Source organism: Gallus gallus, chromosome 1 (assembly GCF_016699485.2).
Source record: "Gallus gallus isolate bGalGal1 chromosome 1, bGalGal1.mat.broiler.GRCg7b, whole genome shotgun sequence".
Lineage (NCBI taxonomy): Eukaryota > Metazoa > Chordata > Aves > Galliformes > Phasianidae > Gallus > Gallus gallus.
Window position 1 is genome coordinate 119,295,867 of NC_052532.1, and position 16,117 is coordinate 119,311,983.

At 39.9% G+C, this 16,117-nt stretch overlaps 1 protein-coding gene and 1 non-coding gene across 11 annotated transcripts in view; one reads left to right on the plus strand and one right to left on the minus strand.

The window, feature by feature from the left end:
- Positions 1-16,117, minus strand: part of CNKSR2 (connector enhancer of kinase suppressor of Ras 2) — a 205,897-nt gene that overhangs the window by 18,577 nt on the left and 171,203 nt on the right. The window lies entirely within an intron of this gene.
- Positions 1,291-1,363, plus strand: TRNAV-UAC. The gene has a single exon. It is a non-coding gene; the product is annotated as a tRNA-Val (tRNA).

The window sequence follows — 16,117 nt, forward strand, 5'->3', positions numbered from 1 at the left end:
AAGGCCTTTCTAGCACAATTGTTAAACATTGCTAATTTTGCTGTGGCCCAGTTTGGATTAGCCACAATGTACATTAGCAGCCTTTCATTAGGACCTCTTAAGATAAGTAGTAGCAGACACAAGCCTATTTATCTGAAGGTGAATGTAATTAACAGGCACACTTGGGGCTTTCTGAATAGATTTTCTTATTATTTTTACTCTTATAGAAAGCAACTGTACGGTATTTCTATTAGGGTAGATGCACACTTAGAGTTTAGAAATTCTGCTTTTGGGTAGAAACATTATATTTCCTTATCATTCTAAAATACACATTAGCAAAATGATTTCAGTAAAATCCAGCACATGATTCCCCTTCCAGCCTAGAGTTTGTCTAAGTTTGTTTTAAAGGAGAACAAATACAAATAACAAAGAACAAGTAATATGATTTTGGATGGATACTTATCAACACTACAATTTATGAAACTCGTGAGACTTGCAAACATGTTGAAAAATAAACCAACTCTCATTCACATACAAAAATGAATTCAACCCTTTGAAATAAATGAAGTGATATCATTGCATTTATTAATTAATTTATGCTTGTATTATGAGAAGAGCTGTCTGGAAAATGACGTTCTCAGAGGGGTTGTAGAAAAAATACCTGCCTGCTGTAAATTGTCACATATATCTTCATCAAATATAATAAGATGTGAGGACTCTTATGTCTGAGCAAACCTGTAACAATGGGAGGCCCTTTACCCATCAAAAGTTGTGTGAGAGAATACATCAGAGCTGGGATCAATCCAAGCAAGAACTAAAGGATGCACTGCAGGCCTCTCCAGCCATACCAGCATGTCTCAATACTCAAGAGGAATGTAAGCATAGGAAAGGAGAAAGTTCTCACTTGAGAGAAATATTTGAGTCACAATCAATAGGTCTTAAAATAGCTCCCACATAAGAAGTCCTACATAAGGAAAGGGACGTGGAAGGTGAACCAGCTATTTATTTCCCTCTGTTTGAGACCTGTTTATAAATAATGAAGGCACATCAGCATTCACTAGTCAGATATAATTTAAGGTAGGGCTTTCACTTCGATTTTTTTTATTTTTTGAAGAAAGTGTATACCATTTTACTGCTGCCACTTGAGAGTACACTTCCTTACAGAATCATAGAATGGCTTGGGTTGGAAGGGTCTTCAAAAGTCAACTAGTTCCAACCTCCCTGCCATGGGCAGGATTGCCAGCCACTAGATCAAGCACTAGACCAGGCTGTCCAGGAACCCACCCCACTTCACCGTGAGCTCTTCTTTGTGGTTCCATAGTGTAGTGGTTATCACGTCTGCTTTACACGCAGAAGGTCCTGGGTTCGAGCCCCAGTGGAACCAGGGTTGAGATCTTTTTCACTGGAACAGGTTGCCCAAGGAGGCTGTGGATGCCCCATCCCTGGAGGCATTCAAGGCCAGGCTGGATGTGGCTCTCGGCAGCGTAATCTGGTGGCTGGTGATCCTGCACACGGGAAGGGGGTTGAAACTCAATGATCATTGTGGTCCTTTTCAACCCAGGCCATTCTATGATTCTATGATACTTACACATACCTCCAGGGATGAGGCATCCACAGTGTCTCTGGGCAGTCTGTGCCAGTGCTTCACCATACTCTCTGTGAACACTGTTATGAATGAACATTCTTATGAATGTTCACATTTATTTTGTCTAAACTGAGTACAAGATGCCTAGTTATAACATGGTTAAGTTGATGGTAAATTTGCTTTTCAGAGAAAGGTTTGGTTAAATGACAACAGGTTAGCAAACTTTTGAAGTAAGTGCTGTAGTTTTTGGAAAAAAACTCCTACTTCCCATCTATAGATCAGATCAGTTAAACTGTAACTGTGTTTGTAATCTCTTTGCTTTCCTTCACCTCTACCCAATTTTGTGAACAAATTTCTACATCTGCCTATATATGCATAAGAGATGCAAAAGAACTTTGACAAGAAGCTCTTAACTAGTTTCTGTCTAGTCCAACAATGAAGCACATCTGGTACTGTGTTCCCTTGAAGGTAAATGCTACACTTGAGCTATCAGGCTCTGGACGGGGGGTGAACACAAATGCAAGGAGGGAAACATCCCTCCCCATTTACCACATTTACCATAGGCTGCTACTTGGCTGCTTCTGTTGTAAGTCCGGTGGCAGCTACTGTGATGCTATGAGGTCTGGGGATGTGGCTAGATGTTGTTTGACTCTCCTGGAGGAATGCTGGCAGATTTACAAACTATTCCTTGCTCAGCAGAGGAAAGCAACTGGAGCCTTCAGGACTACTTGGGTCACAGAGAGAGTGCCATGCAGAGAGTTGGGATGGCACATCAGTGCAGCCCCCTGGCACTATACTCCAAAGCAACACATCTACCATTTATCATGTGAGAAGTCAAGTTAGATGTGAGAGGTAGTAATGGAAGTCACTCAGTACTCAGCTGGATACTTGAGTTACTGCAAGGGAACCATGTGAAGCATAGCTAATACAGAAATATGCTATCTACAAGTAGCAAGTTTCATTTTCCCAGCACTACTGTATAGGCTTTAGTGTCCCTTGTGTCCCCACTGAGCTAAAAGTGACAACAAAAGAACACCAGGAGCACAAATACTGTACAAGAAAGCACCACGATGAGAAAGCAGGACTTGGGAGCAGGGAGGACAGGTGGCATGCCAAAGCACATACATCCTCCAGCAGTGAGCAGTTCCTGCCTGAGCACTGCTCTCAGCCTAGTGAGCAGAAGGCAGCACAGGAAATGACAGGGTTCTCATCTGCAGGGTATTTTTTTCCCTATCAACACAGTATTTTTAAAGGTGCAAATGCACCCTTGCCCTCCCAGTATGTATTTCATACACTGCACTTATAGCTAAATAACCCTCTACCCACTCAGTACTAATGAACTAAAAAAAAAAAAAAAAAAAAAAAAAAACCAACAAAAACCAACCCATACAATTCACACAAAACAAGCAAAACCCCACTAGTGTTAAAAGGAAGAGCAGTTGGAAAGCTAAAAATTCGTAGCTAAGGTTGTTTTACACATTACTGCACCGCACCACTAACAGATTTATTAATAGAATAACATTGTTCTCTACATGATCTTGTCTGAAGCTTTGCATGTGTACACTGAGTCCTATCTAGTTCATCTCACATGCAGGAAAGATCCATAAGCCCTCTATACTCACAATGCTTTTCCCAAAATCCTGCAAGCCTTGCATGTGCAGACAGCACCACATGCAGCCATCACACTGGTGGTGCTCCATTCAAAGCATTCTCAGTGCTCTGTGAAGGTCTGAAACAAGCAGCCAAGGACCCGGATGCTTGTGGACACATCTCTGAAATATTTCTAAACCATCTTTCTTCACTACTTTCTGCCGAAGTAATATTTCACACAGGTATGTCAAAGAAGTTTACTAACGAACACGCATCTGTTTACCTGTGCTGTTTCTGTAAGTGACAGGAAGGTTTTTTTAATGATATCACTAGAGTCCATGTATTATTTACTGTTTCTTTATGGAGATTTTATTAAGTAATGAACTTCCAACTTACTTGACAAATAAGGATGATACCAGTGTTGGTAGCTACGTACCTAATGAAGTAGTGCCACTCACCCATAGGGGCCCCATTTTTGGCTCGCCTTCTGGTATGTGTGCTTGTTGTTCCTTCAAATGTGCCAAGCTGGATCATCAAATTATTTCTTTATACTATATCATATTCCTACAAATTCTGCCAGGTTATGTCCTTCCATAGTAGATATATTTCAGAGTTATTCTTGTGCTGTACAGGTCTCTTTCTAATCCTGTAAAACTCATTTGGTTTGTTACTGGGGTCATAGAATCATAGAATTGCTAAGGTTGGAAAAGACCCACAGGATCACCCAGTCCAACCATTCGCCCTTCACCAATGGTTCTCACTAAACCATGTCCCTCAACACAACATCCAAATGCTCTTTGAACACCACCAGGCTCGGTGACTCCACCACCTCCCTGGGCAGCCCATTCCAGTGCCTGACCACCCTTTCAGAGAAGTAGTATTTCCTAATGTCCAGCCTGAATCTTGCTGGCGCAGCTTGAAGCCATTCCCTCTAGTCCTATCACTAGTCACACGAGAGAAGGGGGTCTTACTAGAGTGAGAGTCCCCAACTCCAAGGCTGAGCAGTCTGAGCTGTGGCTCTGTCAGAAGCCACCAATTATTTTTGTGGAATACTTTGCTATTACTGTTGTAAACCAACATAAATAATTACTCCCAGACAAAGAACATCCTGTAATTTGGGACAAAAACAAGTGAGACTATAGAAAATTTTAAAAAACATCCATTGTTATGAGAATAAAAAGAAAAACGTATTTCATTCTTTTAGAAGGGGGAAAAAAGCATGTAGTTGAAAAATCATGGTCAAGTGATAAAAAGGAGCTGGCTAAGTTTCTTACAAAATACAGTAGTGTACATAATTTTATACATGCTTGGAGGATGGAAGATATAATCAGGAGTTAAGTGTCCCAATGCACAGTTCATGAATTCTGTGAATGTTATTCAAATTTCTTTATATTGACACTTTAATTGCTGCATTACACTGGAATCATAGAATGGTTTGGGCTGGATAGGAACCCTTAAGATCATCTAGTTCCAATCCCCCTGCTGTAGATAGGGGCACTTCCCTCCAGACCAGGTTGCTCAAAGCCCCATCCAGCCTGGCCTTGAACGCTTCCAGGGAGGGGGCATTCACAACTTCACTGGGCAACATATAACTCACATGTTTCTGTGGGACAAGCCTCATCCAATACAAATCAATTTTGTACTCAAAACACATGCAGCATTAGGTATACACCTAAAGGCAAGATTCCCTTCAACCCGGTTCTTCATACTATTATAAGTTAAGATTAGTCAGGCTATGGTTGCAATGGCATGTAAAGCTGAATTTAATCTACTAAACCTCCTACATGGTTTATGCTGGGAAGAGCTTGGAAAGACACATCTTTATTTCCTCATCATGAAGCAGGAACTGTAGATCCAATTTGTTGTCCAGTGAAACAGTTACTATACATTAGAAAGAAATGTGCATTTTGCTTCCTAACTAGTGCTTGGGACTTCAATACTGAGAAAAAGAAAAAAAAAAAAAAAAGGAGTAAGTAATATACTACCTTTTTGGTTTTTTAATAATCCATTTTTTCAATACAAAATACTCAAAAAGAACTGATCTAGTGGGTGGCAACCCTGCCCATGGTAAGGGAGTTGGAACTAGATGATCTTTAAGTTCCATTTCACCCAAGCCACTCTATGATTCTATGAACTGGTTCTATTACCATAACAGACTATTCTCTGTATCGCTGTTAGAAGAAGCATATTTCTTGGAAATTTTATACATTTGCTTGCTTGGGGCTTTCAAGTGAAACAGAAATGCCAATAATTAATTATAACATGTCAAATTTGAGCTTTTAACTCTGAGCAGGAGAGACCACTTTAGATAAAGAACAATTTAATACGTGCAGCATTGTAACTGCTCTTTCTGACTGTGCTTTCCATCCTGCCAACAGAAATAGTGGCACACTGACAAAATCCCTTGCCATGACTAAATAACTTGGGGACAGACTGCCATCTCATTGTCTGCTGACATCCACAGGGGACCACGATGCTGCTTTTTCACTGTGGCCTACAATCTCTTATCAGCGTGGGTCAGTAACAGGGACAGATCAGATACGTTTTATGTTATTGATGTTGCTGGGTTGTCATGGTACAATGAACAGACTCAGCAAAAAGTAGCATCTCCCTCCTCCTGCCCACCTTCTGCTGAGCTTCTTGAGGAGCTTCTGCCACAAGTCCCAACATGTATGCTGCCGAGGCCTGCCCAGCTAGGGGAAGCTGGGAGGCAGACCGTGATCGTTAGGCTCACGCTGAAATATTTTAATCAAGTTTGGTACTCACTGCAGAAGCACACACACGAAACAGTCTACATGGTTACTCATTTAGTATGGCCATCAAATCAAATTCTGACAACCTCTCATTCCCGTCTGGTTGTGCTACACTTAACAGAGGCATTGCATTCTCTCTCCTCATGCATTAATATGTATTTGATAGTTAGCTCAGCTTGCCTGCCTGTTGCCAGGCAAGTCACACAGTTCTGCTCCAACTGTTTTTGATTCAGTCAGGTCTCTTCCAGTCTCTGGTAGAACCATTTTCAGAAAAAAAAGAAAGAAAAAAAAAAAAGCCACATTTTCAGACCTAAACCCCTCCCTCTGAGAAATACTGCACAAAATCAGCATACATCAAGAAACTCCTGTTAGAAACCGTGCCTCTATTTCACCTGGTTTCTGTAAAGACATGGCAGAAATCTTCTCCCCTGTTTTAAAAGAATGATTCAGCTGCTTTCTCAGGGGTTACAGTGCCCTGAAAGCCCATTGGATCAATGCAGCAGTTAGCTGCTTGCTTTGCAGCAGTGAATTCAGTACCTACTTGGGAACATGAAATGAAGAATTAATGATAACATTTTTTACATCTTGTGGATACTGGAAGAATGAATTTTCATCTAGCGATTTATTTATTTTAATGAGAATAATTATCTCTAATTAAAAAGCTTACACATAAAGGTTTTATGTAAGGTATCCTTATGGCAAGCCAAACATTGCTATGTTTTTTGCTTGTAATTGCTCATACATTTTTAACACGCAAGAGCCATTTTCAGAGGTGCTCTGTTTTCCTTCTTAAGTATATCTTAAGACCGTTATCTTCCAAAAACGCACTCACCAGTGTAATTAGAGGAAATCATACTTGAACAGGGATTTCATTGGGCTAAAGGCTCCTCTTACAGGAGTCAAATGCTGAAAATGTCACAAGTCCCCCAGTGTATTTCTTACTTTAAAGATAGCAACAAATAACACATTTTAAATTATTTTAAATCCCTGAACATGCTACAGTGAATATTACTTCTTTAATGGGATAGCAACGCTTCACACTTGCTAAGAAAGTAATTCTATGCAGAAAACAGCAAAATAATCAAAGGAACCTTTCGTCATATCATCTTTGTATTCAAGCTCCTGGTTCATTCAGAAAAGCACAAGGCAGCAACATGGAAAAGTGGAGGTGGGGGAAAGGAGACAGGAGAGGACACGATGCGTTTAGTGAAGAAGGCAGAGTCCTGCTCCTGCCTTCCACCCTGACCAGTGGGGCCTGGGGGATCTCTGCTGTCCTCCTGGGGTGATGGAACATCTCACAGGGCCCACTGGCGCAGCCACACTGGCACCCACGTTCCAGTTCCCCTTTTCCTGCAAAACCTCTTCCAGCCAGCACTTCACAAAAGCTCTGGAGATGTCAAAAATGTTGTTCTTTTTCAAGAGCATGAAAATAATATCCCAATGACTTTTAACTAAAAATTACTGGGCTGTTTTAGTAACTGCATGGCTGCACTTGTTCCTGGTGTCCCATCAGAGGTTTTAGGTTACAAGAAGGGAAAATATCCAATTTATTCCCTGAAAGTTTAACAGTGCTGCCCTGTGTTCCCTGGGTATGCTCAAGCATGAGCCTGAGCGGCTCTGCAGGGGAAATATTGCCAGCAATTGGTACTTTGGTTCACTTTGGCTTGCTTAAGTGCATTTTATCAAAACATCACCACTAACCTTAAAAATATTAGCAATTCTACAGCCTGGAAAACACTGAATGTTATCCAATTGAATTCTGTCCTCATCCCACCAATGCAACCTCCCTCCTCATCGAATACTTCCCCAAGCCACTCAGTTACCTCTATCTGCCATTAACTTATTTCAGCAACTACATTACCTTTTTAGTTTCCTTCTCCTCAGTTTTTTATGTGAACACATTTCCTTTTTCATGTATCACATCAAAATGACACTTTTTTTTTTTTTTTTTTCTGTAAGGGGAACCAGCTTACAACAAACTTCCCATTAATTCTCCTATGGACTGCAAAGCCACAACGGTAGAATATTTGTTAATGATTTCAAAGCAACTTCTTCAAAAACAGAGAGCTTGGGATATTTGGCTGTTTCTTCTGAGTAAATACAGAAAGATAAGGCATAAAACATTAAAATACTACATGATAATATGTCACATACTGAAGGGTTTATGCTGTTCTAGCCTTCTCATCTAAAAAAGCAGTGAACAAGTAGAGACACGAGCAGCTAGGATTACTGGTGGTATGAAAGGCTTTTCCTGCAAGAGGCAACTGAACAGTCTAAAACTGTTTAAAACTTGATCCCTATAGACAAGGGATATAAGATATAAGATATCTTTTATCTTAAGACAAGATAATAAGATATAAGAAATCTATACAGTTAGGAGCACATACATGCAGTAAGTAAACAGAGAAAAAGGTTGATCATTGCCCCTGCCATTACTGAGAACATCTGAAAGTTTGGGTGGAAGATTCAAAACTAACCAAAAGACAAGCTTTTCTCTCCAACCTTTAAGTCAGGCAACTCCTTTTCACCATGCGATGCGGCTGAAAGCACACCTAATTTCAAAAGCAATAAAACTACTTGCTGGAAGAACCACCCATCAGGAGCTACAAGTAAGACACTTTTAACTCTTCCCGAGAAAAATGCTTTTAGGCACTATTCAAGGCAGGTTGTTGAAACTTGAAAATGAAACTTGAGGCTCAAAACTCTACAGCTGCTCATCAGAAGCAAGCACTTGCACTTGCAGGGTTTTTGTTTGTTTATTTTTTACTGCAAATAGCCAAGAGTCTGAGATCTGGTACAGAACTTCACAAATCAACGTTTGGTCAATTTTTACTGAGCCCACATCTGCTGTGCAGAATGGAAAAGTTAGTCCTCAAGGCAAAATAGCAAAAACCACAAGCTTAGTGAGTTCTTAATTCTGCAAGGATTACTTCTTCTTTTTTTCTTTTTTTATTTCCTTTTTTTTCTTTTATTTTCTTTCTTTCTTCCTTTCTTTTTTTTTTTTTTTTTTTGAAGTAGAAATTAAACAAGAAAGTGATCTTGCTTGTATCTGATATATTAAAGTTTTTGCTGTTGTTACAGAGGTAACAAAGTTCAGCGTGTACTATATGATGCATTTATTTAAAAACTCTGGAAAAATGAGAAAGTACACAAGAAGGTAGGAATGGACAAGAGGTTTTTTTCTTTTTCTTTCTGTTTACATTAATGCTGTGAGGGGCACCATATCAGCACAACTACTGGTAATGAAATGAAAGTTGATGGCTACAATTTACATAATGGGACTCAGAACATTTTCTCCATGAACTCTGAAATACAGTATACACATGGCCAGGTATATACTTTTGATCATTTATAATGGAGCTAGCTACAGCAACTGCTAAATATGAACAACTACAAGCTGTAGAAATAATAATAATAAAAAGGACAAAATAAGAAACAAGCTTATGACTTCATCTTATAATATGCCCACTCCATTTCAATATGGTATAAATGAGCAAGTCACCTGAAGAAAATGTCTCACCAGAGGCCTCTACTCATGGTTTTCAAAGGCATGAGTTAAGGGAGCACTGTGAGAAGGTTTATGACCTCATCATGAGGTTATGCTGGATTCTCCTCCTCGGAGGATAACTTGGGCTGAGGAAATAGTTTGATGTGATGGCGCAGCTCACTGGAACATGGTCCCAACATAAAGAATATTCACTTGAATCACCTGCACAGCATGCTAAGCTGTGAACCGAAGGCAAACAGCACAATTGCATTTACAGTAGATTTTCTTGTAAGAGAAATGTGTTATTATCAAGCCCAAATGTTCTTAAGATAGCTTTTTTAATCAGGGAAAAGATTCATAACATCATCATTTTCTAGTCTTCACCCTCTTGCCTCCATCTCACCCAGTACTGCATTTTACCTGCTCTTCCTCAGGTACCCTGATGTTTCCAGTCTGTTCTCAACAAGCACTGAGATCATGGCCTATGGAAAGTAGTTGTTTCCTATCCTATTATGTAGGTAAGCTATTCCTCCACCATTGTGACAGGGACTGCTTTTCTTTCTTTGTTCATCTGGTTACTCTCAGCAACCTCCTCTCCCTCAGTGTCCAGGGGAATAGTGATGCTCAGGAACATGCACGGTGTCCACGCAGCAGTGTTAGAAGCACCAAATCTGAGTGAAATATTAAACCTCTCCTTCTGCTCCTGTTCTCCTCTGAGTAAGTATCCAAAGACTGTAGGTGTCCCCTGGCTCTGAGGGACAGTGCTGGCTGCTCATGGCCTTCTGTCTGTGGCCTCAGCCTCTTGTATGAAGCCTCCTCTAAAGGTCAGAAATAATATAATTGATAAAGAAATAAAACTGATCAAATGCTGTTTTCTAAAGTGACTTAAAACCTGCCTTGTCTTTTAAGAGACTTTTGTATTCTCGATATAAATCCAATAATCTTGTTTAGCCACAACATGTACAAGCATAGAAAATCAGCCTTTCAGGACGGAGGAAGGCAAGAGGGTGGCTGACATTTTCGATTTTCCTTAACCGTAAAAAACATTTCCAAATTGCAAGTCTCACTTTTTCACTTTATGAGAACCCGAAACTTCCTTCCACTTCCTAAAAATGATTCAAAAATGAGTTGAATCAAAAATTTCAGTGTTCCTTTAAACCAGAGTTCCCAACCAAACTAACACACATCCTGTTTATCACGTCTTTTACAATATAGATATTTTACACACACTTTAAAGACTGTGCGAAACGTTCATACAATAAAATGTCTTGATTGGCTAGAGCTTGCCAGGATGCAAAGATAGCCTGTGTATGAGATTCATGATGTCTACTATGAGGTGGCCACACGTGTGGAGCTTATTAAGGAGGAACTTATTAACTGGACTACACATGATTAAAAAGCAAAGTGAGCAGAGAACTTAGAAACCATCTTTTTTTTTTTTTTTTTAATGTATAATGAACTACATTAAAAAATGCATTTACTGTTTGTTTTATATTTCATTCCTTATGATTTCTTAAAGCATTGTCAAAATCCCAAGATTGAAATTGTCAATGAGTTGGTACAAAGATCAGGAAAATGTGAAGGCCACTTGAGGAGGCACTACACTAAATGCCAAGATCATACACTAGTGCTGGGCAAGGCAAACAGAGTCCTCGGTGACACAAAATATAAACAAAATGCCCTTGGTAAGCTTTAAAGGGAATGTAAAATTTAAAGGGGATTTTCCTAAGCTCTTTACAAAGCCAGAAACAAATAAAAATATGCCCTTCCATCTTCTCAAAAGACTGAAGCTAGCTACTCTAGGTGCCACTGAAACCATGACATTCAGGTTAGATTTTATACTGTACAAGTCTGCAAATGTGCTTATTTTGATTGAAAACTGAAAATCTCGAGAAAATACAATTTATTTTACTAATTAAAAGTTGAAAACAAATGGCAAATTTCATTGTAGTAGGGAGGAAAGAAGCAGAAGAGTTTCCAGAATAACCAGCTTAAAGCTTATTATATATTAAGTATGATTTTCATATTGGATTTCAAGTGTTGACATTAGTACAGTAAAAATATCACTTTCACACCAAATGTACAGGCTATTAAATACTGTTATGTGAATTCTAAAACAGATTTTGCTATTTTTGCCAGAGGAAAATAATTTTTTAGGTCTCATATTCACCAATTCTCATGTACTCTATAGTGACTACTTTGCATACACCGGAAATGCTGTGCTAGTTGAAAGCAGCCCACTGCAGTGAGCCGTGTCTGCCACTGCTGCATGCAAGCAAATTGCAGAGGCCCCCTCAAGCCAGATGACTGCACCCCAAATTTGAGTTTCATTTCATCTAGAACTGAATTTGCAATGATTCCTAATGAGTTTTATTATTTATTTAGTCTTGATGAGTAACAAGATTAAAGTAAATTTCCTCCCTATCCAAGCATTCCCAGGGGTTTTCCAGAGCAGAAGTTTTTCCCCTCTGCCTTCCAGGCTCCACTCCCCACTATGGGAAACAGAATCACAGAATCATTAAGGTTGGAAAAGACTACAAAGATCATCAAGACCAACATCAACTCATCCCCACCATGTCCACTAACCATGTCCCTCAGTGCCACATCCACACAGTTTTTGAATGCCTCCAGGGAAAGTGACTCCTCCATCTCCCCAGGCAACTTGTTCCAATGCCTCGTCACTCTTTTTGAGATGAATTTTTTTCTAATATCCAACCTGAACTCTCCCCCCACCAACGCAACTTGAAGCCATTCCCTCTTGTCCTATCACTGTTATGTGGAAGAAAAGGCCGACTGCCACTTTGCTACAACCTCATTTCAGGCAGTTGTAGAATCTCTTCTCGTGTAGCCCAAAGGCAAGCATTGCCTATCTGCTGCAAGTGCCAGTGCAGAAGGTCTGAACCTAAGATGGTCCCCAAAGCTCCTCTTGTACTCAGAGGAAAAACCAGCACACCCAGTGACTAATGTTTGTGCTTTATTTTGGATGGCAGTTTCTCCCCTATGTTTGAAACCCAAGCTCAGCTCAGCTTTGGACAAAAATCATACCCTGTGGACAGGTCTTGGCATACTACTGTCTGATCTCTGCCTACCCCTGAATTTACAACCAGGAAAAATCTCCCACGCGAGGCTTGTTTAATCTAAACTCCTTGATTCCTGTAAAACTTTACTGGATTAAATCAATATGTCAAAAACAGGCAGAAATATGTTTTTAAATCAAATATCTTTGGCAGCATTTCTCCTAATTTTCTAATGATAACTCAAATACATTTAAACAAATCAATGGTGATATTTAGTATTCTGAAAGGCCAAATTTTATGCTTCAGTAATCCAAAAGAGAAGAAATAATAAGCTGTTATTATTTGGTGTTAAAAGTACTCAACTTGTGGAGGCAGAAAATAACCATCCTATTTAGAATACAGCCATTTTCTTATGTAAATACTGCAAAATCCTGCAGAGAACTTTTTTCACACTTTGCATACGACATCATATTACTTAATATCATTGCACTTGACGCTGTGATATGGGAGTGTTAAACGACCAACAAGATCCAGACTCACAAAGTAGGGCCAAAAAGGAGACAGACTATCTTCCAGCCTTTTAACAACAATTTTTCAAAATAAAACTAGGAACCTATTTTTTTAAATTTAATGAGCACTGAGATCTTTGCAAAATTGTCTGATTGCAAGGCTTTTCTTTCTTTTATTTTTTCCAAATAAAGTACTATCTTATCATGACATTTATTTCACAAGAACTGCTTGATATTGAAAAATAATAGGAAAGCTTGCAAATAAACCCCATATGATTATATATATTATTTATACCCCAGTATAAACTCTGAGCATTAAGCTCTCTAGAGACTGAAGAAATTCCCATCTGACAAAAGGATGAGCCTACACTTCCCACTCATCTCCAGATAACACCCCCCTTTGCTATTCAGATGCAGAATGGGTATAAAACACAGCTCCATCTTCTGTTTCCAGAAGTTCAGCTCCCAGAAGCGAGCAGCATGAGCCACCCCAGGTAGCCAGGGTGTCCCCTCTGATGGCAAGAGTGAAGCCCAAGCAGAAGGGGTACCCGAGTCTTGCTGCTTGCAAAGAAGGCTTTGCTTTGTGGGGTTTTCTCAGGGGTATCCTTCTGCCCAGATCTTACTAATAACATGGATGGTGGAATAGAGCAAACCTATTACAATCCATAAACACAGAAGTGGGAGGAAACATTTACACTAGATATAAGTAAAAAGTTTTTTACACTAAGGATAGTGAGGCACTGACACAGGATGCCTAGAGAGATGGTGGGTGCCCCATCCCAGGGCAGGCTGGATGGGGCTCTGAGCAACCTAATGTAGCTGTAGGTGTCCCTGTTAATTGCAGTGGAGTTGGACCAGATGGCCTTTAAGGGTCCTTTCCAACTCAAATGACTGTATGATTTCTCATAGAAGGACAGTCGTAGAAGTGGGAATGACTTGGAGGGATGAAATCCCCTTGCCAAGCTTCATATAACAATATGGTAAACGATATGCTAACAGACACAGAACTTGGCAAGCACCAGGTTAGTCTGCAAGGCATTTATTTTCTCTAGTCAGGCTGTTAGTTTTACAAGCTGTCATGTTTGTTTGTTGGTTGGTTTTAGCTCAATTAGATATTTTAAATCACCTGAGGTGTTTATCCACTTGAGCTACTTAGTGTGGATTTGTGAGAAGCACAGGAATAAGCAGCTTCATTAAGGTATGAAAAATAGCAGTCAAGCAGAAAAGCTTATCTAGCACACTGCACAACACAAAGTGAAATGTGAAGTACGGTACAGCTGCAAAGTGCAGTGTCTAAAACACGCAGGGTGAAGCAATCTTCCTGGTGTCAGCCAGGTGCACTACATCCACACTGAGCCCTGGAACAGGCTGCCCATAGAGGCTGTGGAGTCTTCTTCTCTGGAGATATTCAAAACCTGCTTGGGCATTTTCCTGTGTAATCTACTGTAGGGAACCTGCTCTAGCAGGTGGTTGCGCTGGGTGATCTCTCGAGGTCCCTTCCAACCCCTGTGATTCTGTGATTTGGATGCTGCCTTTCCAGGTGAGGTAGGGCAGCTGGAAAAATCAGTTATATTCAGCAAGTATGGCCAGAAGCCTACCAAACAGTGAGTGGGCAAAAAGCGAGATCTGTCTTCACAACAACTTTCAGCTTAAATAACAGCTGCTGTGATGGAGCCCTTTTGTTTTCCATGCAATAATCACAGGAAAAAAACTACGCTTAAATTGCTACGGGAACAATGTAATATCTATTAGGAGAAGGAATAAATTCCTTTTCAATACAGAAAAGAGGAAAAGCACTGTCTGGAGGGAATGAAAAAGACCCACTACTTGAGGGTACTTAAGGATGGATGCAGTAGGCATAATGGCTCCAGATCTGGCGTACAGATAACCCCTCAAATCACTTCCAGCCCACTGGCTCTGAAGCTTGCACAGCATACTTATAATTCCACGAGAGCCTTCAGAGAGTCCAAGATTTCAGCCTACGTATGCTACTTTCTTGTGGTGGAAAGGGTTAGGAAACAAGTCTTAAGTAGAGATTAAGATACTAAATCACAAGCATTTATTGCTGCTTTAGCAGTCCAATAAGGACAGCCAAGGAAGTTCCGTAGGGCTAGCAAATAGGACACAAGATTTTTAGATCTGTCACGCTCTGCAGCAGCAGCAGCTAGAGGCTAAAAGGAGGAGCTTCAGCCAACTACTAGGCTTAGACCCTAAAACTGAAAAAATTACACTACAACATTTATTTTGTAGGCTTCCATGATGACCTTCATCTTAATTCCAAGAACCTAGAGGACTTCTTTCATAAAAAATTGATATAAACAAAATTGCTTTGTAATAATTTGCTTATGCCAGCATCTCTTTTCCAAGACTCTAGCAAGATGCTGACTGCTCGCACTGAGAACCCCATCCCTGCAGGTTCTAATATCTCATCTTGCTTCCTACAACCAACAGTAATTAAATGAGGAAGCATATTTACATGGCGACACTACAGAAGATCAGCACGCTAATAGTCTCATAAAACGACATCCTTCCTATGTTCTCCCAGGCAGTAATGACTCAGGTTCTCCCCTGCATATGTTTAACAGTTGCCTTGAAAGAACCTGAGAGCCACAGCCAGCAGATGGTAACACCTGGAGATGTAATAAATATCATCTGAAAAGGCCATAGTTCTCCCAGGCCTACTGATGGGAGTGTCATATTCTTCTGACCTGATTATAGAAAGAGTTTCAGCTTTTTTCAGTTTGGAGAAAAGTGTTTTAAAATTATACATTTCAAAAGAACATTCTCCTTGCGCACAATAACTGGCTAAGTTGTTTCACTGCAGGTATATGCTTTGTTTGTGTTTCAAAACGTCCAGGTTGGGCCAAGTACCTCTTGAATTTCTAAGAGAAACTATCACAGTTCAGCAAAAATCCCACTGAAAAAAAGTTTCCTCACATTTTCTGCAGTGGTCAAATCTCTGTGCATCTCCAAAACAGTTTCCAGAGAGCTCACAATAAGATTTATGTAAATAGTTTTTCATGTTTGAAATGAACGTAGGTATCAATTAAACTGATAGGAATCCTCTCCTCTTAGTGGGAAACTACGTGGTAATTGAAAAAAGGTCTATTTTCATTTTTTACACAAAATAATTTCTAGCAACTTACATAGCCTCATTTACAAAATGTATGGTATGTTTTAAGATGTAAGCTCATTTG